This window comes from Narcine bancroftii, chromosome 7 (genome assembly GCF_036971445.1).
Source record: "Narcine bancroftii isolate sNarBan1 chromosome 7, sNarBan1.hap1, whole genome shotgun sequence".
In the NCBI taxonomy this organism is placed as follows: Eukaryota; Metazoa; Chordata; class Chondrichthyes; order Torpediniformes; family Narcinidae; genus Narcine; species Narcine bancroftii.
This window is the reverse complement of record NC_091475.1, coordinates 27,941,687-27,962,877: the sequence shown is the minus strand read 5'-3', so window position 1 is coordinate 27,962,877 and position 21,191 is coordinate 27,941,687. Positions and strand designations below refer to the sequence as shown.

The 21,191-nt window shown below is 43.8% G+C and overlaps 1 long non-coding RNA gene across 2 annotated transcripts in view; it reads left to right on the top strand.

Annotated features, from left to right (window-relative positions):
- Positions 1-18,106, top strand: part of LOC138738651 (uncharacterized) — a 57,402-nt gene extending 39,296 nt beyond the window's left edge. For both annotated transcript variants that reach the window (XR_011341652.1, XR_011341651.1), the window contains one exon: positions 16,092-18,106. This is a non-coding gene — a long non-coding RNA (uncharacterized lncRNA). The remainder of the gene's footprint in view (positions 1-16,091) is intronic.
- Positions 18,107-21,191: the final 3,085 nt, after the last annotated feature.

The following is a 21,191-nucleotide window of genomic DNA, read 5'->3' as shown; positions in this document are numbered from 1 at the left end:
CATTTGCCACTTCTCAGCCTAGTTTTTCATCCAATCAATGTCCCACTGTAACCTCTGACAGCCCTCCACACTATCCACAACACCCCCAACCTTTGGGTCATCAGTAAACTTACTTAAGCAGTGGTTCTCAACCTTTTTCTTTCCACTCACATACCCTATGTCATAAATGCTCTGTGATTATTAAGGAATTGCTTAAGGTGGTATGTGATTGGGAAGGGAAGGTTGAGAATCACTGCTCTAGACCCAATTGCTACTGAAATATTTTGCTTGAGAAAAATTGTCACTGGCCCATTTCCATTGGTGTTATGAAGCCGGGCACATAATGAGCCAATAAGGTACAATTAAAACAGTGGTTTTCAAACTTTTTCTTACCACCCACATATCACCTTAAGCAATCCCTTACTAATCATAGAGCACCTATGGCTTAGAGAATACTTAAAGTGGTATGTGAGTGGAAAGAAAAAGGTCAAGAACTACACACACACACACATGCATATATGCATACACATATACAATTTTTTTTTTTTATTTTTTTAATAAATCACAAACAGCAAGGGTCCCAGAACAGATTCCTGAGGTACACCATTGGTCACTGGCCTCCATGCAGAATCTACAACCACTCTTTGCCTTCTATGGGCAGCCAGTTCCAAATCCACAAAGCAATGTCCCCTTGGATCCCATGCCCCCTTACTTTCTCAATGTCTTGCATGAGGTACCTTATCAAACACTTTGCTGAAATTTATATACACTATATCTACTGCTTTTCCTTCATCAACACTTTAGTCACATCCTCAAAAAATTCAATCAGGCATGACCTGCCCTTGACAAAGCCTTGCTGACAATTCCTAATCATATTATACCTCTCTAAATGTTCATAAATCCTGCCTCTCAGGATCTTTTCCATCAACTTACCAACTGCTGAGGTAAGACTCACAGGTCTATAATTTCCTGGGCTATATCTACTCTCTTTCTTAAATAAAGGAACAACATTCCTCCATTCCTATGGAAGCTCTCACATCCCCATTGATGATTCAAAGATCATCACCAAAGGCTCAGCAATCTCCTCCCTCACCTCCCACAGTAATCTGGAGAACATCTCATCCAGTCCTGGCGACTTATCCAACTTGATGCTTTCCAAAAGGCTCCAGCACATCCTCTCTCAATACCTATATGCTCAAGCGTTTCAGTCTGTTGAAAGCCATCACTACAATCAAGATCCTTTTCCATAGTGAATACTGGTATTCATTAAGTAACTCTGCTATTTCCTCCAGTTCCATACACATGTTCCCACTGTCACACTTGATAGGTCCTAATCTTTTACATCTTATCCTCTTGCTCTTCACATACTTGTGGAATACATTGGGGTTTTTCTCAATCCTGCCTGTCAAGGCCTTCTCATGGCCCCTTCTGCTTTCTTAATTTCCTCCCTGTTAGCCTTGTAATCTTCTTGATCACTAACATTACCCAGTTCTCTGAACCTTTTGTAAGATTTTATTTTCTTCTTAACTAGATTTATTACAGCCTTTGTATACCACAGTTCCTGTTACCTACCATAACTTCACTCATTGGGACATACCAATGTAGAACTCCACATAAATATCCCCTGAACATTTGGCACATTTCTTCTGTACTTTTCCCTGAGAAAATCTGTTCTCAACTTCCAATTTCCTGCCTGATAGCCTCAGTCCCCTTACTCCAATTAAATGCATTTCTAACCGGTCTGTTTCTATCTCTCTCCAATATGCTGATATAATCTCTATATTTTTCAAAACTTTATTCAGTTCATGTATTTGATGGAAGCAATAAAGACAGATGTTCCATCTGGTGGGAGAAAAATGGAAAATGCCCTTGCAGCTGTGATCAACTATGCAAACTCACCATATAGTGTGTAAATAATGGCTACTTTCCTTATTGCCACATCAATTTTACATGGTCTTAAACAGAGCAAATACAGCCTTCAAAAAAATACACTTCATAAAGAATTGGTGATAAGAATCAGAGGGTAGCAGTGAAAAGATGCTTTTCTGATTGGAAGTTTGTGATCAGTGGCGTTTTGCAGAGATTGGCGTTTTTGATATGTATTAATGACTTGGATGTGAATGTAGGAGCAATGATTGGCAAGTTAGCAGATGACATGAAAGTTGATAACATGGATAGTGAAGTTTGTTTCAGGTTACTGCAGGATGTAGTTCAGATGAAAAATTGGGAAGAGTGTTGGAAGATGGAATCTAATCTTGATAAGATGGAAAGACATCATGGGGTAGGATATAAACAGTAAATGAAAATGGACTAAGGAATGTTGATGCACAAATGGCAACATAAGTTGGAAGGGTGGTGAAGGCAGCACACGGCACATTCATAGATCAGGTATAGAATATAAAAGTTTGGATGTTGCGACTTTACAAAACATTGGTTGGATCACATTTAGAGTAATGTGTGCAATTCTAGTACTACACAATTGGAGGATGTGCTTGTGCTGGAGGGAGTGCAGAAGAAATCCAGAGTGTTTCCTGGATTGGAGGACTTTAGTGATGGGGAAAGATTGGATAGGCCAGGTTTCTTTGCTCTGGAGTGAAGGAAGCCGAGGGGGCAGATGATGGAGGTACACATAATTAAAAGCAGCAGAGAAATGCTAGACAGATTGTGGTAATCCACTGTTATGTTATGATTGGCTGCTGCCGGCTGGACCTGCCTCCCGAGACCAATACTACCCATAACCTTTTGCATGCTACCCATTCATTCTGCCTTGACAGTCGATGAGGTTGTTGGCTGTTAATAAAAGCCAGTCAGTTTCACAACTTCAGTCTTTTGTGAATAAAATTGCATTAATTTTATTAACTAAAAATTTTCAAAGAAAAGATGGAGCAATGCTTGAAACCAGAGGGGCTCAACATAGACCCTTGATCATCTGCGCTCCGAACACATTCAAACTCTGGCTACGCCGATTTGAGGACTTCCTGACGGCAGCCGCTAATGTTATCACAGAAGAAAACGGAATGAGGCTCCTCTTCTCTCAAGTTGGGACCCTGGTATTCCAGATGACCAACAACACCAGCTCATACACAGAGGCCATGGGGATACTGAAGGTCCAGTATCACAATGTATACGTCAAACACCTCCTGGCCACCAGAAAGTAGTGACCCACTGAGTCCAGCGTTGAATATCTGTGGGCCCTCCTGGACCTATGCAGAGCCTGCAATTGCAAAGCCATGTTGGCTGCCCAGAGCACTGAGGACCTCATCCAGGATGCTTATGTGGCAGGCATCTGCTCAGGGTACATAAGGCAGAAACTCCTAGAACAAAAGGTACTTGATCTACAAAGAGTGGTTGAGGTGACAGATGCTGGAGGTGGCCTTCCAAAACTCTGATGACTACACAACCACTTCTTGGCCACCACAGGTGCCACTGTCTTGGGATGGGGGGGGGGGAAATTGCCCCATGCTGTAAGCAACTAGTTGCTGGCACCATCCCACTCCTCTAGCAACCTCAGCTGCCGTCGTACGTGATCAGCCAAAATGCTACTTCTGCGGGCAGGGTAAGCATCCGAGGAAATGCTGCCCTGCCAAGGAGGTGGTATGTGCTAGGTACAGAAAAAGGGGATATTATGCCAAAGTCTGCCAGTCCCAAACCATCTGCGAACCCTGTGTGCGGACAGTCACCACTCCAGACAGCGTGACTGGCACCATCTCCTCTGTGGACCAACTATGCCACGTGCAAGTTGTAGGGGCTGCCATTTTGGACCATGCAGTTGGCACCATCTTCTCAGACCTACAACACTTCAGGGGGAAAAGTGAGGATCATCTTGGGATCATGAGCACCCATCGGACTCAGATAGTGAGCCTACACTGGTCTCTATCACCCTGAAACAAGAAGGACCACACAAAATTGCCAGGTCCATGATGGATGTCCATGTAAATGGGCACATAATGAAACTGTTTACAGAAAGTTTTATTTACCCCGATACTGTTAAGTGACTATCCCTCAAGAGGCAGCCTGCCAAACACATGACATTACTCATGTCCAAATCCCATATGGGAGACATCCATGGGTCCTGTGCAGTGACTCTAACCATCGGAGGTATAGTTTACAAACACTTCAGGCTCCTTGACATGCCACAACTCTGTGCCCCCTTGCTGCTGGGGCTGTACATTCAGTGCCAACCTCAGAAAATTACATTGAAATTCGATCTGCTCCCATCCCACCCTCACCATTTGCAACAAACAATTCTCTGCACTCAACCTGTGGCCTATTGACTCTCAAGGTAGACACCCTTCCCCCCCCCCCCCCCATGCTCTTCACTAACCTCATCCCTGATGTAAGCCAGTGGCCACCAGAAGCAGGTGAAACTGCGCCGCAGACGAGGCGTTAATCAAGATGGAGGCTCAGCATTTACTGAGCAAGGACATCATCGAGGCCAGCAATAGCCCCTGGATGGCCTGGGTGGTTGTAGTAAAGAATGGGGAAAAGAATAGGATGGTCATAGACGATAACCAGACAACCAACCAGTACAATCAGCTCGATGCATACCCCATTCCCCACATATCTGATATGGTCAATCAGATTGCACAACATTGGGTATTCTCCACGATCAACCTGGCCGGTATATCACTAGATCCCTATCCACCAGAGGACCTACAGGGCACCACATTCAAGGCGGATGGCCACCAAAAGGGTCTCCATTTTCTAGTGAGAGATGAACCGTTTGGGGCACTACTGTAAACTGCAGGCCACCTTCCCATACTTTGATAATGTGACCATCTTCCGCCACCTCCTGCAAGACCATGATGCAAACCTCATGAATTCCTCTGCATAACTCCTGGACCTTAATTATAACAAGGTTAAATGTGTGTTCTGGATGTCTCAACTAGCCATCCTCGGCTGCATGGTCGGGAACAGCATCATTGGCCCTGACTCCAACTGGATGTATCCACTACTGGAGCTATCACTCCCAAATACCCTCAAAGCACTGAAGAAATGCCTAGGTTTCTTATCATATTGCACTTAATGGCTCCCCAACTATGCAGATAAGGTTTGCCTATTGGTCAAGGCCACCACTTTTCCCCTGGAATCTGAGGCCCAAGCACCATTTTACCATCTTGAAGGTGACATTGCCAAGGCAACCATGCATGTTATAGACAAGTCCACACCATTCCAAATGAAGAGCGATGTGTTTGACTTTGCCCTGGTTGCCACACTCAACCAAGCAGGCAAACCCATCACCTTCTTTTCACAAACCCTCCAAGATCCTGAAATTTTCCACTCCTAAGTCGAAAAGGAAGTCCATCTATTGTGGAGGCAGTATGCCATTGGAGGCACTGCCTCATGGGAAAATGATTCACCCTCCTCACGGATCAGCAAGCAGTCACATTCATGTTTAATAATAAGCAGAGGGGCATGATCAAGAACGTTAAGATCCTCAGGTGGATAATCGAACTGTCCACTTATAACTACGACATCCTATACTGGCCTGGCAAACTTAACGAGCCCCCAGACACCATCCCATGGGACGTGCCAGTGTCCAAATGGACAGACTGCAGACCCTCCATAATAACCTTCACCACCCTGGAGTGATGAGGTTTTTCCATTTTATTAAAGCCCAGAACCTACCATACCTCATTAGGGAAGTCAGGACAATTACTAAAAACTGCCAGGTTTGTGCCAAATGCAAACTGCAATTCTACCGCCCAGACAGGGTGCACCTGATCAAAGCTACCAGCCTTTCTGAGCACCTAATCATCAATTTCAAGGGGGCCCACCCCTCCTCCAACCAGAATGTCCACTTCCTTACAATCATTGACAAATACTCATGCTTCCCTTTCGCCATCCCCTAGCCGGACATGACGATGGCTACAATTAACATGCCCCTCCATAATGCCTTCACACTCTTTGGGTAGCCCAGCTTCATCCACAGTGAACAGGGGACCTCATTCAAGAGTGATGAGCTGTGGCAGTCCCTGCTGACCAGAGGCATCGCTGTGAGCAGGTCCACCAGTTATAATCCTAGAGTAAATGGGCAGGTGGAAAGGGAGAATGTCTGAAAAACCAACCTTCTAGCACTGATGTCATGGGGCCACCCCATGGCAAGAGGTCCTCCCAGATGTGCTTCATTCCATTCAGTCACTTTGTGTACAGTCACTAACAACACACCTTACAAACGCATGTTTGCTTTCCCTTGGAAAGTCTGCATCAGGGACTACGCTGTCTGCCCTCCCCAGGACCGGTCCTGCTTTGGAAGCACACCAGGCAATCTAAGTGATCCATTGGTTGAGAGGGCCCTCCTTCTCTACACAAACCTTCAGTATGCCTACGTTGCCTTCTCTGATGGACGCAAGGACACACTCTCCATTGAGTGCCCTTCAGATGACTATTAACCACCAACAGACTCTCCCCCCACCCCCTCACCCTCCCCCCCCCCGCTACCTTAAAGGTCCACGAACCTGTTGCTAACCACAATCCACCCCTGGCAACTGCTGTGGCTCATGATGCACCAGCTGCAAACATAGTCAATCAAATTGCCCAATATCGTGTGTCCTCCATGATTGACCTGAAATCCACCTACCACCAATATACTGCCTTTGAGGCAGATGGCCGTTTCTACCATTTCTTCAGTCCCCTTCGGTGTTTCCAATGGGGTCTCCATCTGGAGATGGACAGGACGGTGGACTAAAATGACCTGCCTGCCACCTTCTTCTACCTGGATAACATCACGAACTGCAAGGTCATGACTCCAAACTCCAGAAATTCCTCACAACAGTCAAATGCTTAAACCTCACCTACAACAGGGATAAATGTCTTTTCCGCACTATCCGCCTGGCAATCCTTGGCTGTGTTGTAGAGAATGGAGTTATTAGCACCAACTGCGACTGCATGTGCCCATTTCTAGAGCTACCCTTTCTCCACAGTCTTAAGGCCTACTATACCCAGTGGGTGCCTAATTATGTGGACAAAGCCTGCTCACTTATTAAGTCCACATCCTTCCCTCTGACAAGAGAGGCTCAGGCAGCCTTCAATCGCATAAAAGACAGCTAAAGCCACAACATATGTGGTGGATGAATCTGCCCAATTTCAAGTTGGGAGCAATGCATCCAATTTCACCTTGACTGCCACCCTTAGCCAGGCAGGTCAGACCATGGCATTTTTCTCCCATACACTCTAGGGGCCTGAAATCTGACACTCCTTCATTGAGGATGCAGCTCAGGCAATACATAGCTGAGGCATTGTGGCACTGGAGGCATTATCTGGCTGGCAGACGTTTTCCCCTGCTCATGGACCAATGGGTCGTGGCATTCATGTTTAACAACAACAAACAAAAAGATAAAGAATGATAAAATTTTGAGGTGGAGGATTGAACTCTCCACCTATAATTATAATCAGCCGGGGAAGCTCACGAACCCCCAGATCCCCTGTCCCGAGGGGCATGAGCCAATACACAGATAGACCGCCTCAAAACCAACCACAGTAACCTCTGTCACCCCAGTCTCATGAGGTTTTTTTCTACTTCATCAAATCTCGTAACCTGTCATACTCCATTGGGAAGGTCAAAGACATAACCAGGGACTGCCGGGTCTGCATGGAGTGCTAACTGCAGTTCTACCAACCAAGTAGGGCGCACCTGCTGAAAGCCACATGGTCTTGTGAACACCCGAGAATGGATTTCAAGGCCCCTCCCTCACGGTCATCGATGAGTATCCGCAGTTCCCCTTTGCCCTCCCCTGCCCAGACATGACCAACACAGCTATCAGGACACTGCTCAACTTGTATTCGGGTACTCGTCATTGTCCACAGCAACTGGGGGTCCTCATTCATGAGCAATGAGCTACACCGATACCTGCTGGCCAGAGGTATCACCACCAGCAGGACCACTAGTTATGAACCCTGAGGGAACGGCCAGGTGGAGAGAAAGAATGCTACTTTGTGGAAGGACATCCTCCTTGCAGGGGGCTGCCAGTCTCTCTGAGGCACTCCACGCTATCTCATCACTGTTAAGTACTGCCACCAAAATGCTACCCCTCACAAACAAATTTTCTCCATCCTGAGGAAGTCCACGTCAAGGGCCACCCTGCCATTCTGGCCGATGCCCCCAGGGCCAGTCCTGCTACAGAAGCACGTGAGGGGCCATAAAACCGACCCACTGGTCAAAATGGTCCAGCTCCTCCATGCAAACCCCCAATATGTATGTGGCCTACCTAGATGGGTGCGAGGAAACTGTCTCCATCCGGGACCGCACCCTAACCCGAGGAGCATACCCACCAAAGAGTACCCTCCCCTCCCATGGACACACACTACATACCATGGCACTCTAGCCCTGCCCCCACTTCAGTCACTGTGGTCGAGCCATCACACCCCAGTAGGTCGACACAGGGCTGGAGGACCAGAATGAAACAACAGTCCCAGCTACAGCAGAGCAACCAACTTTTCATTGGTCACAACAAAAGACCAGGCACCAGAGAGACTGAACCTCTAAGACTTTTGTAAGACTTTGTGCCCCACATCATCCCACTGGACAAAATTTAAAAAAAAAATAAGGGATGAATGTGGTGAACTCATTAATCTGGTTCCGCCCTGTTCTGTGGTTGTACCCATGGCTCCTCCCATTTGACCCTGTATAAAAGCTCCAACACCATAACCCCTCCCCAGAAAGTCTGGGTCACAGCACAGGATGACTTTCAAGTTTATTGTAAATAAAGCAGAAAGTTCTGTTACTCTAGTCTTTTGAGTTATTGATAGTACATTATTCAGCAATGGTGATAAATTCCAATTTAGTATGGCGTTTGACAGAAGTGTACCTGCAGGTAGTGATGCTCTTATTCAGCTGCTGACCTTGTCCCTCTCAGCGATAGAGGACATGCATTTGGGAACTGTCTATGATGCACAAGATGAGTCACTGCTGGCTGTAGGTTTCAGTTGACTGTAAATAAACCTTGCATTTCTTTTTTCAGAGAAGCTTATTGTTAATTTGTTATCTATTTGAACTACTATCATTGTTTTCTTTACCATAGCTTCACAGCTTTGAGCTACAAGGTGAGAATGGGATAATTTTTTTTAAATTAACTTATTTTTAAATGAAGATTCTCTCTTCAAGAATTTCCCTCTTTGCCAACTTCCCATCTTTATATTCAGTGGACAATTCATCTGTGGAAACAGTACAATTTACACCAGCTGAACCACAAGGACTGATGTTCTAGTATTAAGGAGTATTCATAGGAAGACAGCATGGATTTTGCTGGAACCTCTCAGAGAATCTTGTTGATCATGAAAAATTATGACTTCATTTTTGTGCTTTTAATTATGATAAGTTGGATAATGCCAGGGATTTGTACATTTCTATCTCATGAAGGACCTTGAGGGATTTTGTTAGGATGTAGGATGGAGTGGAAAGTTATTTTATTTGCTAAACTTTATTTATTGAACTTTCCAGTTAGCAGAATGACCTGAAATGTTAACTCTATTTCTCCTCACACAGATGTGTCATGACTTGCAGAGTATATCTTGGTTTTATGTTTTTTTAAAAAAAAAAATCAGTAACACTCTTTTTAACAGTTGGCTGTGACTCCACTATGCTTTTGTTCATTATCCTCTTCCTGTGGCAGACCAAAATCTTTTGACTTTGGTGACGTATGGAACTAAGTTGGATAATGCATTCTCCAACTTGGTTCCCACCATTTGTTTACCTTTCTGCTCATCATAACATCAAAATAACAGACTCCCAGTGAGAAATACACATTAGTGTGAGAAACAGTTCCCAAAGCAAAGCTTAGTAGCCACAAAAATCCTGGCTCAGACCCTGAGGTACTAAAAATATCTCCAAGCAAGGGAAGAAATGCTAAGTTTGAGAGTCAGCACACAAAACAGTCTGATCACTAGGAGATCCACCTCAAACTATAGGGGCTCCCAAGAATATGATGTGGAAATCCGGTTTATGCAGATTTCTCCATTAACTTTTAAATAAACTTAACAAATGTTAAAATATTTTGTGACATTACAAACTGGATACAGTTTATACATTCCATTAGTTTAATTATGGGCAATGTGAAGGATATGATAGCAACTATATGCAGGTGATACAAGTTTTTGTTTCGGACATTCAGAGGGAAAAAAATTAGTATGCAGACAGTTCCCAGGAACAGAACCCAGAGATTGCAAACAAAAAAAAATACTAGTACAGGCAATGTCAATGAGGGCAAATGTAATGAATGAAGAGACCATTCTCTTGATAATTAAATGAGACAGAATGGGCTTGTAATGAACTTTAATGAACCTGGAAGGCATTTAGAAAGAAAAATGGTAGTGCAGTTTCTTACGAGTTGGAAAAGTGACTTTTACAGAAACATATTACACTTAACTGTTTCACAGTCTTCAATTAATTTCACAGCTTAATTTGTCCTATGTTGAACATTAGATAAATTTTCATCTGTTTATACTTGTAGCAAAGAAAAACACTAATTGCTAGCAACATTTCATTGGTGACCAAGTTGTCAAGGGCATGCGATGTTCCATCTGTCTTCTCTTGTCTCTCCAAGACTATTCCTTTGATCTAACCTTCCCATATTGTTTCATATGAACATTTCCCAGATGATCAAGATTTAGATTATTTTACATCTTTAGTCTTATTGTTGTTGTTGTTGATGACAATGTGGCATCAACTCTCCAACTTATCTCACAAACTCTTTCCTTGAGAATTATTTCACAGATACTTAAAAACAAACAAGCAACCTCTTATTATCTTGCTTGATTATTATTGTACTTTGTTGGCAGTTGACATAACCTAATTATTGCCATATGTTTTGCTGACAGCAGATTGACAAACAGCAGAACCAAAATGAGAAAATCTGATACCTATGATAGAACATCTGTTTTCAATCAGGCAACATAAAGGGAGAGGGTAGGGGCAGTATTAAAGATCCAGAATGTCACCAGTATGAGGGCATGGGTTGTGTTGTTTTTAAACAATTAAAAATCATCAGCCAATTGTGAAACACTTTTGCAGCACAATTTATGTGAAACTCCCCTTAAAGAGGTTGTTTTCTACATTTCACTACAAAGTGAGAAATCAATGAAATGGGCTTGACCCTGGAGAGTTGGGTTACCCCTCAGAGACTCCACGAAAGGAGCAGGGAATAAATGGGGAAATTTTGGTCTGACAGGAGATGCCAAAATATCCTGCCAGTATTCTGAGCAACAGATGCATTTAGGGTCCTGAGCAGATAGTTTCAAAGTAGAAAGAAGTTCAATGACCACACAAGTACAACAACAGTTAGGATAGCTCTCAATCTCTCCAATTCTTCAGACAAGAACCCACAATAAACATTAACCCTCTTTTCCACTCTCCCACACTATACACAAATGGATTGCTGTTATTCCATACTTTGTAACCTCTCCTTACCTTGATTTACATTTTTATTAGATGTGTTCCATAACATTTGTATTACAGGCAGAAGAAATTACTATGCTATTTTCAAGTAGGTAAGTCTTCTTAGAATCAGGTCTCAGCCCAGCCAAAAATTCACCAGAGATTCTTAGTGCCATTCTTAGATGAATAGGGCCTCAAAGCTCTATGACAATGTAGCCTGGAACCTATTATTTCCTTTCACCTGGCCCAGAACTACCATTATTTAATCACCTGTTGGCATTTGTTATCAATACTCATTAATAAAGGCTGTGAAGAACCAATTCAACCACTTGTAGGTTTAATTAAGGTCATCTGATGAGGAATCAAGGTCATGGGTAATTCTGCTTTATTTTATATTTAGATTTAGCTGTCAATCTTTTGAGATTGTGCCTCTATTTCATCATCTTAAACTTGCTGGAAGATGCTCTGAATTTACAGTGACAAATGTTTTTCTGAATGACAGTACTGCAAAATGATTCAAAGTGATATAATGCAGAGAGCAGACAGGTGTATTTTTACACTGATATTCTTATTTGTTTACTAATTATTATTATTTCCAAAAATTTGAGCTTGGACACTAAGAACACTAGTACTATTTGATGTGCAAAGGAAGGGGAGGTTGTGGATGAATGGGTGGGATGCAACACAGACAGAGATATTAGACAACTTTATTATAGGGTGGGTAATGGGGTGCAATTTCTGTGGAGATGTTCCTGATCCCTGTCTGTAATCTTGGCAGAAGCTTGTTGGGTATTGAGGATAAATGATCAAAGTAGCTCAACCTGCTACTCTGCTTTACAGTGATTTTCTGCTAGTCAAAATAGAAACAAAATATCAAAGTTCGTTATGCACTGCTGTTTCTTTTACAAAGGAACTGTCTATGCATCCACATTTAAAATGTGTGCAAGAAATTTAATTTGCCACTCTATGAAAACAGAAGTGAAGGATAGAAAATAACATGAATTATATCGAGACTCCAGAGCAACTAAAATGCTGATGGTGCTGTAGGAATTGCCCAGTGTCAATATATAAAACCTGCATAACTTTGGATCATTGACCCCTGCCTACTTGGACCCTGCAGCTCCATGTCTGTTTATGATTTTTTTTTTTAACTGAAAATTGATATTGAATGTGTGAGAGATGGGAAAACTGATCTAAAATTATGAACATGAAGGAAACTAAAATTCATACATCAGTTAATGGCTGTAACCAGTACAAACAGGATGAGCTTGGGGATTAGGATACAGGAAAGCAGAGTCAGCACGATTAACATAAGAATCTTCTAGTCTTTGTGACAAGAGCCAACACCATAAGATAAGGAGTGGTAAGGAACAATAGAATGTAGGAAGTTGAGGTAGTCTGGATCAGATAAGGGTCTCCTAGCCCTGGACAGAAGTACCAAGTCCTACATATCTAATTAGCTAACCTTACACAGATTTATACATATTAAATTAGCCAACCCTAGACAGGATGAGCCAACTCTACATACCAAGAGACTGTAGCCCATAGAATCAGGAAGGTGTGAATAAGGACAATAACATGAAGGGACATCGACAGGATACCCCTTGGTCCTCCAAGTATACTGAAACTGCACGTAGGCAGGAAGGATTGCCTCTGCCAAACCCATCCAGGGGGCAGAAGAATGTAAGGGGGAGGGTATCTGATGCTGAAATTTACTGTATAAAAGTTGGGTGAGCCCCAGTGTATGTGTGTATTCCCAGGGTAAGGGGAAGCACCCAACTTTGCATTGTTGTTATAATAAATGTTCTTTGTTCTCAATTTTTGTCTCGAGCAATTCCTTTAAAGGTACTTCTATTTCTAACAAATGGGGACTCGTCCGGGATCACACTCCCTCCACTGACAGAGTACCCCGACGACGAGAGTAGGTGCACCCCGGCTGATTCAGCTGGACTCACGGACAACGGGTGGCTGGTCAGTGGAAGAAGCGAGTGATATCCGAGAAGAGGCATTGAGAACAAACGACGGAAGAAACGTTAAGGAAGCGCGCTAGAACCTTGCTACTGGAACCCGGTAAGAGGAATTTTACTTGCCTTTCAGTATGGGAAATATAGGTAGCAAGGAAGAGAGTCCTGGTGCAGGATGTGAGGATCAGATAACTACATACAGCCCGCCCGGGTTGATGTTATCTGAGTGGGGCACGGGAAGGACCCGTGGAAAGGACAAACTGACCATGGTCAGGTATTGTTGTAGGGACTGGGTTAAATACCCGATAAAAGGGAGCTCCATGTACTGGCCAAAACTCGGATCCGAGATGACTGGATGTGTAAAGTTTTGAACATCTGGCTCTATCAAAACCAGAGATAACCTAGAGAGCAGGGAATATGCAGCCTGCTGGCTTAGGGGATCATGTGATCAATTGGTTTTGAAAGAAAAAGAGTACAAGGACAAGAGAGAGGAGGAACCTTTTGTCCCTGAACCACAAGTGTGGGATGAGTTACATTCCCTCCCTCCACCTTATGTTCCTCCTATGCCGGCTCCTATCTTTTCTCCCCCTCCTATAACCTACCCTTCTGCACCTTCCCCACCTCCCCCACCACTAGAGAAGAGAGAAGAGAGCAGGAGTGGTATGATGACTCGCTCACAAAGCACTCGATTACCACCCCTGTTGACAGGAGAGAGAGGTAACTTTAATTCAGAACAGCGTGAGACTCTTCAGGAAGAAAGGGCAGAACCCTTTGATTCATTTCCCAGGGAGCAGGAACCCAGACCTAATAAGCCAGAAACCAATTGGATGAGACCACTACGGGAAGTTCCCATGGGAGAGGGTCTCGGTTTCGTAAATGTGCCCCTGACCAGTACTGAAGTGCGTAACTTTAAGAAAGAACTGACCTCCCTGATAGAAGATCCCCAGGGATGTGCCGAACAGTTAGACCAATTTTTGGGACCAAATATATATACAATATGGGGGTCTCGACATAGAATCCCCAGTAGGGGAACAATTGGTACTAACTGGTTTTGTTACCAACTCAGCCCCAGACATTAGAAGAAAATTACAAAAGACAGAAAATTGGCATGAGCAGGGAATAACCCAGCTTCTACAGATCGCACAAAAAGCATTTGTCCAGACATCTGAGGATAAGCAGAAAGCAAAGGCTAAAATTTTAATGCAAGCAGTTAAAGGAATAGTAGATGAGTAACATGAAAAAGGCAGGGACTGTGTGCCAGCTCCTGAATGTTGGGAGAAGTGCCGGGAGTGGGAGAGTAGAGACCAGAGATAATTTCATAAATCACGATTTCCCACTTCAGTCACTGACAAATATTGATTAAAATTCATGCTAAAATTTAAATGTCATAAATGATCGTTTATCAATACTGTAGAATGAGCAAATTTAACTACCAGTTAATTCCAATTTATGAAATAAATTGTATTCAAATGTGATTTTGCACAGGGAGTACCTGAGAGTTGAGTGATGTTATAACATTTGCAGGGAGAAATGTTTGCGCAAATAGGGTGAGTTCTACACGTCTTATTTTAAGTGTATGTAAGATAAAGAAAGGATCTGATGTGTAAAGTGGCTGGATCAGCCAGTTGAAGGGGGAGTGTGCATGTCCCTTTAAGTGCACTGTGGCACTTGAAATTGAGGCTCCAGGCTCTTGTCTTGCAGTTAGAGGTATGGAGCCCTATCAACAGATTTAGTACATTTCTTCTACACATTCAGCAATCAAGGTCCATGAGTTTAAAGATCGCCCACCTCTGGAGAATAAAGATACCTCTGGTGATTCCCAGAAGTGTAATCATTCATTTCTCTGGTGCATTTACCTCCGGAGTGAAATTAATGCCTCAGAACAATTTCTCTGTATTGCCGCTGTAATTTAATTCATGATAACTTTCACCCCCCCATTCATCAGGTTTATATTTAAATCCGGTAGTGCTGAAGTTACATTGTAAATAATAACGGAGGTAAACCCTGCGCGACGGGATTTAGCTTAATGGAGAAATAAACCTGCGAACTGGTCTATGGTACTGTGTGAGTACTGCAATAGGTGGAATATGATTTAAATTGGTGGCATAGTTCAGAACAATTGGGTGCATAAGAATAATAATATCATTAATAACTCACAGATCTTGTACCAGATGCTATTCAGTACATCTTGACTTAAGGACTGGAGAAATTGGCATGTTAGAATGAGATTGGCACGGCACCAATATTTCTTGATTCAATAATGACTCCACAAGCTCCAGGATTCATGCAGCAGAACTTTTAAGTGGAATATAATAGAAACTAGCCTGTACTTAAATGATTGTGTGTGCAATCTTCATAAGAACAACTTTTAACTTTTTTTGGTGCCTGTTTTACAGACTGTTTTAAATAAGGCCAGCTCCTGTGAGCTGTGGCACAAGGCATTTTACTTAAGGCAGAACTAAAAGTTGAATATGTTTCAAGTTCTCTTGCAGGGGCTCTTGTGCTGCAATGTCTGTTATGTACTCACTCTAACAAATTGGAGGGTTGTGCCCCATACAGACAAGCAGCTCCAACTGCATTTTAATAAGGTCTAACATATTCAAAACCCATGGAAATGTGGTTTGTGTTTCATTTTACAATTTTTACATTAACACAAAGGAAAGTCAGATTGTTATTCATTTTATTAAAATCTAGTGATTGGTTATATGTAAAAGCATGGCAAGAGGATCAACTAAAACCTGCCTGGGATGGTCCCTACTGTGTACTTTTAATTACAGACACTGCAGTACGAACAAGAGAAAAAGGCTGGACCCACATTCAAAGAATCAAACCAGCTTCCGAACCACATCATGACACACAGACTCAACCCTCAACCTGGCGTGCAGACACTCTTCCTTCTGACCTGAAAGTGACACTACACCGTGAAAAAGTGCCGTAATGTTGTTTTTACCATTTATTGTATTGTTTAATTGTTGCTTCTCCATTTCTGGGACATCACTTAATTACTCACAATGTTTTAAGTCCTCCTGGGATAGGGGCAGCAGAGGTCACAATTATTTTCCTTTAGAATGTTGACAGGGCATAGATTTAATGTATAGTCATAGTGGGGTATGGGTTAACAAGGGATTCCAATACGGACCAGGGGAACTGAACAGCTTTAGTGGAGTACATCTAATTTGTATTTCAGCCTACACAGGTATTAAAGACAGGAGTTTTAAAGCGATAGCACAAAGGACTTGGTGGGACAAAGACAGACAGAATGCTAGTCAGGATTGTACATGTCGCAGAGAGAGAGAGTTAATACATATGCTAATGTACACAGACAGGCTGCAACTCACAAGTTCAATGATACCCATGCTAATGTTAGCAGACAAGCTGCAACACATAGTTAAATCACAAGAAACAATCCCCCCAGCTCGGTCTCTTTTCATCACAAACACCACCCCGTGAAGGGGAGCACCAGTTACAAACGTGAGCTGCTACAGTACTCTAAAGCTGCTTGGCATTTCAATATCAGACTCCAGACAGCCTTCGGAGATCGGTGGCCCTGGGGTTCGGGGCTGAAGAGGAACGGCAGATACGAGCCACAATTCAACGGAACCGCCTGAATCTCGACTATTCGTTCGCTGCTGAAGGCAGCATTTCTCAGAGACTTCTTCAGGGCACGTTCGCTGCTGAAGGCAGCGTTTCTCACAGACTTCTACAGGACAATGCTTACAACAGTCGGGTGGTTAAAGACACTGCTTCAGGACTTCAACGAGAATCTGCCCATGCCCATGTTCAGACTTGGCAACCTTGGACTGAGAACTGGAGCCTGATACTCGCAACCCTAATATCAGCTGGACTCGCTACTCTGACCTTTATGGTGCTCCCCTGCCTAAAGACTTGGCTGGAGTTTTTAATTCATCGAACCCCTCGTCAGAACACTATAACCCAAAGGATGTATGTTTCCCTAATTCTGTCTGATGACACAGAGACTGCAATTCGGTTATTGACCAGCTGGGAAAAACAACACCTTGCACTTTGCAACATCAGTAATACTGATCTAAAAGAAAAGTGAGGAAGGGGAGGATCAGTCACACTGAGACCAGTAACCAAAGATCAGTAACACTGATCATGGTGAAAGACCATGGTATTACTGATCTAAAAGAAAAGTTGAGGATTGTGAGAGATGGGAAAACTGATCTAAAATTATGAACATGAAGGAAACTAAAATTCATACATCAGTTAATGGCTGTAACCAGTACAAACAGGATGAGCTTGGCAGAGTCAGCACGATTAACATAAGGATCTTCTAGTCTTTGTGACAAGAGCCAACACCATAAGATAAGGAGTGGTAAGGAACAATAGAATGTAGGAAGTTGAGGTAGTCTGGATCAGATAAGGGTCTCCTAGCCCTGGACAGAAGTACCAAGTCCTACATATCTAATTAGCTAACCTTACACAGATTTATACATATTAAATTAGCCAACCCTAGACAGGATGAGCCAACTCTACATACCAAGAGACTGTAGCCCCGAGAATCAGGAAGGTGTGAATAAGGACAATAACATGAAGGGACATCGACAGGATACCCCCTGGTCCTCCAAGTATACTGAAACTACACGTAGGCAGGAAGGATTGCCTCTGCCAAACCCATCCAGGGGGCAGAAGAATGTAAGGGGGAGGGTATTCTGATGCTGAAATTTACTGTATAAAAGTTGGGTGAGCCCCAGTGTATGTGTGTATTCCCAGGGTAAGGGGAAGCATCCAACTTTGCATTGTTGTTATAATAAATGTTCTTTGTTCTCAATTTTTGTCTCGAGCAATTTCTTTAAAGGTACTTCTATTTCTAACAAATGGAAAGGTTAACAATCTGTTTCATAGAAGCTTTTGTTTTCAAGCGTATTTAGCACATTTCAAATGATTTCAGAATAAATATAAGAAATGTAAACTGCAAATGTTTTTAAGGCTATTTTTCCATTTTTATCTATAAAGATAGAAACTAGGTTCAAAAAACAAAAAAGTCTTCATTTATCTTTGTTTTATTTCATTTTAAAGAAATGGAAGAGAACATTTGGAAGGCTTTATTATAAATAGTTTGCTGCTTACTGGACCCTAATTTCTGATCCTAATCAATCCCCATCTGCAATCCAGGCTGAGAAACTTCACACTCTAATTTCTATGAGTTTACTTGTGTACTTGTGAAGGCTGTCATTCTGTTGTAATGCCTCAAAACTGAAATCTTCAGTTAACAATAATCCATGCAGAATTAAATGCTTTTTATGCACCCTGTCCCTACTCCTTTCTTCCCCCACCTCACCCCATACACCCATCCTTCTGGCAATATAGGCTTCCTTCTTTGAGGAAAAAGGCCACAGGTAAAGGGACATAATGAACCTCTCGTTTCTCTTGTGAGTCTCTAAGAATCTCTGTTCCTTGTTACTGTGCCAGATTATGTTATATTTTATATTGTATGTAGATATGTTTTCAGATTGAAGAGACTGCCATCCGTGCGGTACAGGATGTAAACAGCGTATTCATTGTTGTGGTCTTTCATGGCTTGGTTCAGCATCATGCTGAAGAAGATTGAAAAGAGGGTTGGTGCGAGAACACAGCCTTGCTTCACGCCATTGTTAATGGAGAAGGGTTCAGAGTGCTCATTGCTGTATCTGACCCGACCTTGTTGGTTTTCGTGCAGTTGGATAATCATGTTGAGGAACTTTGGGGAACATCCGATGCGCTCTAGTATTTGCCAAAGCCCTTTCCTGCTCACGGTGTCGAAGGCTTTGGTGAGGTCAACAAAGGTGATGTAGAGACCTTTGTTTTGTTCTCTGCACTTTTCTTGGAGCTGTCTGAGGGCAAAGACCATGTCAGTAGTTCCTCTGTTTGCGTGAAAGCCGCACTGTGATTCTGGGAGAATATTCTCGGCGACACTAGGTATTATTCTATTTAGGAGAATCCTAGCGAAGATTTTGCCTGCAATGGAGAGCAGCGTGATTCCCCTGTAGTTTGAGCAGTCTGATTTCTCGCCTTTGTTTTTGTACAGGGTGATGATGGTGGCATCACGAAGGTCCTGAGGCAGTTTTCCTTGGTCCAAACAAAGCTTGAAAAACTCATGCAGTTTGGCATGCAGAGTTTTGCCGCCAGCCTTCCAGACCTCTGAGGGGATTCCATCCATACCTGCTGCTTTGCCACTTTTCAGTTGTTCGATTGCCTTATATGTCTCATCCTGGGTGAGGACCTCATCCAGCTCTAGCCTTAGGGGCTGTTGAGGGAGCTGGAGCAGGGCGGAATCTTGGACTGAGCGGTTGGCACTGAAAAGAGATTGGAAGTGTTCTGACCATCGGTTGAGGATGGAGATCTTGTCGCTGAGGAGGACTTTGCCGTCTGAGCTGCGCAGCAGGCTTTGGACTTGGGGTGAGGGGCCGTACACAGCCTTTAGAGCCTCGTATAAACCCCTGAAGTCGCCAATGTCCACGCTGAGCTGGGTTCGTTTGGCGAGGCTAGTCCACCATTCATTTTGGATCTCCCGGAGTTTGCGCTGAAGATGGCTGCATACGCGACGGAAGGCTTGTTTCTTCTCTGGACAGGACGGCTTTGTAAGGTGAGCCTGGTGGGCAGCTCGCTTCTTTGCCAGCAGCTCCTGGATTTCCTGGCTGTTTTCGTCGAACCAGTCCTTGTTTTTCCTGGAGGAGAAGCCCAGTACCTCTTCAGTGGATTGCAGTATGGTAGTCTTCAACTGATCCCAGAGGGTTTCAGGGGACGGGTCTGTGAGGCGGATTGCATCGTCGAGCTTTGCTTTGAGGTTTGCCTGGAAGCTCACACCAAGACACAAGAGAAACTTGTCCGTGAACTACTCTTTACAGACGATGCCGCTTTAGTTGCCCATTCAGAGCCAGCTCTTCAGCGCTTGACGTCCTGCTTTGCGGAAACTGTCAAAATGTTTGGCCTGGAAGTCAGCCTGAAGAAAACTGAGGTCCTCCATCAGCCAGCTCCCCACCATGACTACCAGCCCCCCCACATCTCCATCGGGCACACAAAACTCAAAACGGTCAACCAGTTTACCTATCTCGGCTGCACCATTTCATCAGATGCAAGGATCGACAATGAGATAGACAACAGACTCGCCAAGGCAAATAGCGCCTTTGGAAGACTACACAAAAGAGTCTGGAAAAACAACCAACTGAATAACCTCACAAAGATTAGTGTATACAGAGCCGTTGTCATACCCACACTCCTGTTCGGCTCCGAATCATGGGTCCTCTACTGGCATCACCTACGGCTCCTAGAACGCTTCCACCAGCGTTGTCTCCGCTCCATCCTCAACATTCATTGGAGCGCTTTCATCCCTAACGTCGAAGTACTCGAGATGGCAGAGGTCGACAGCATCGAGTCCACGCTGCTGAAGATCCAGCTGCGCTGGGTGGGTCACATCTCCAGAATGGAGGACCATCGCCTTCCCAAGATCGTGTTATATGGCGAGCTCTCCACTGGCCACCGTGACAGAGGTGCACCAAAGAAAAGGTACAAGGACTGCCTAAAGAAATCTCTTGGTGCCTGCCACATTGACCACCGCCAGTGGGCTGATATCGCCTCAAACCGTGCATCTTGGCGCCTCACAGTTTGGCGGGCAGCAACCTCCTTTGAAGAAGACCGCAGAGCCCACCTCACTGACAAAAGGCAAAGGAGGAAAAACCCAACACTCAACCCCAACCAACCAATTTTCCCCTGCAACCGCTGCAACCGTGTCTGCCTGTCCCGCATCGGACTTGTCAGCCACAAACGAGCCTGCAGCTGACGTGGACATTTACCCCCTCCATAAATCTTCGTCCGCGAAGCCAAGCCAAAGGTATGTTTTATAGGAGATAAGTTGTGGCAGGTTTTTTAGTGTAGGT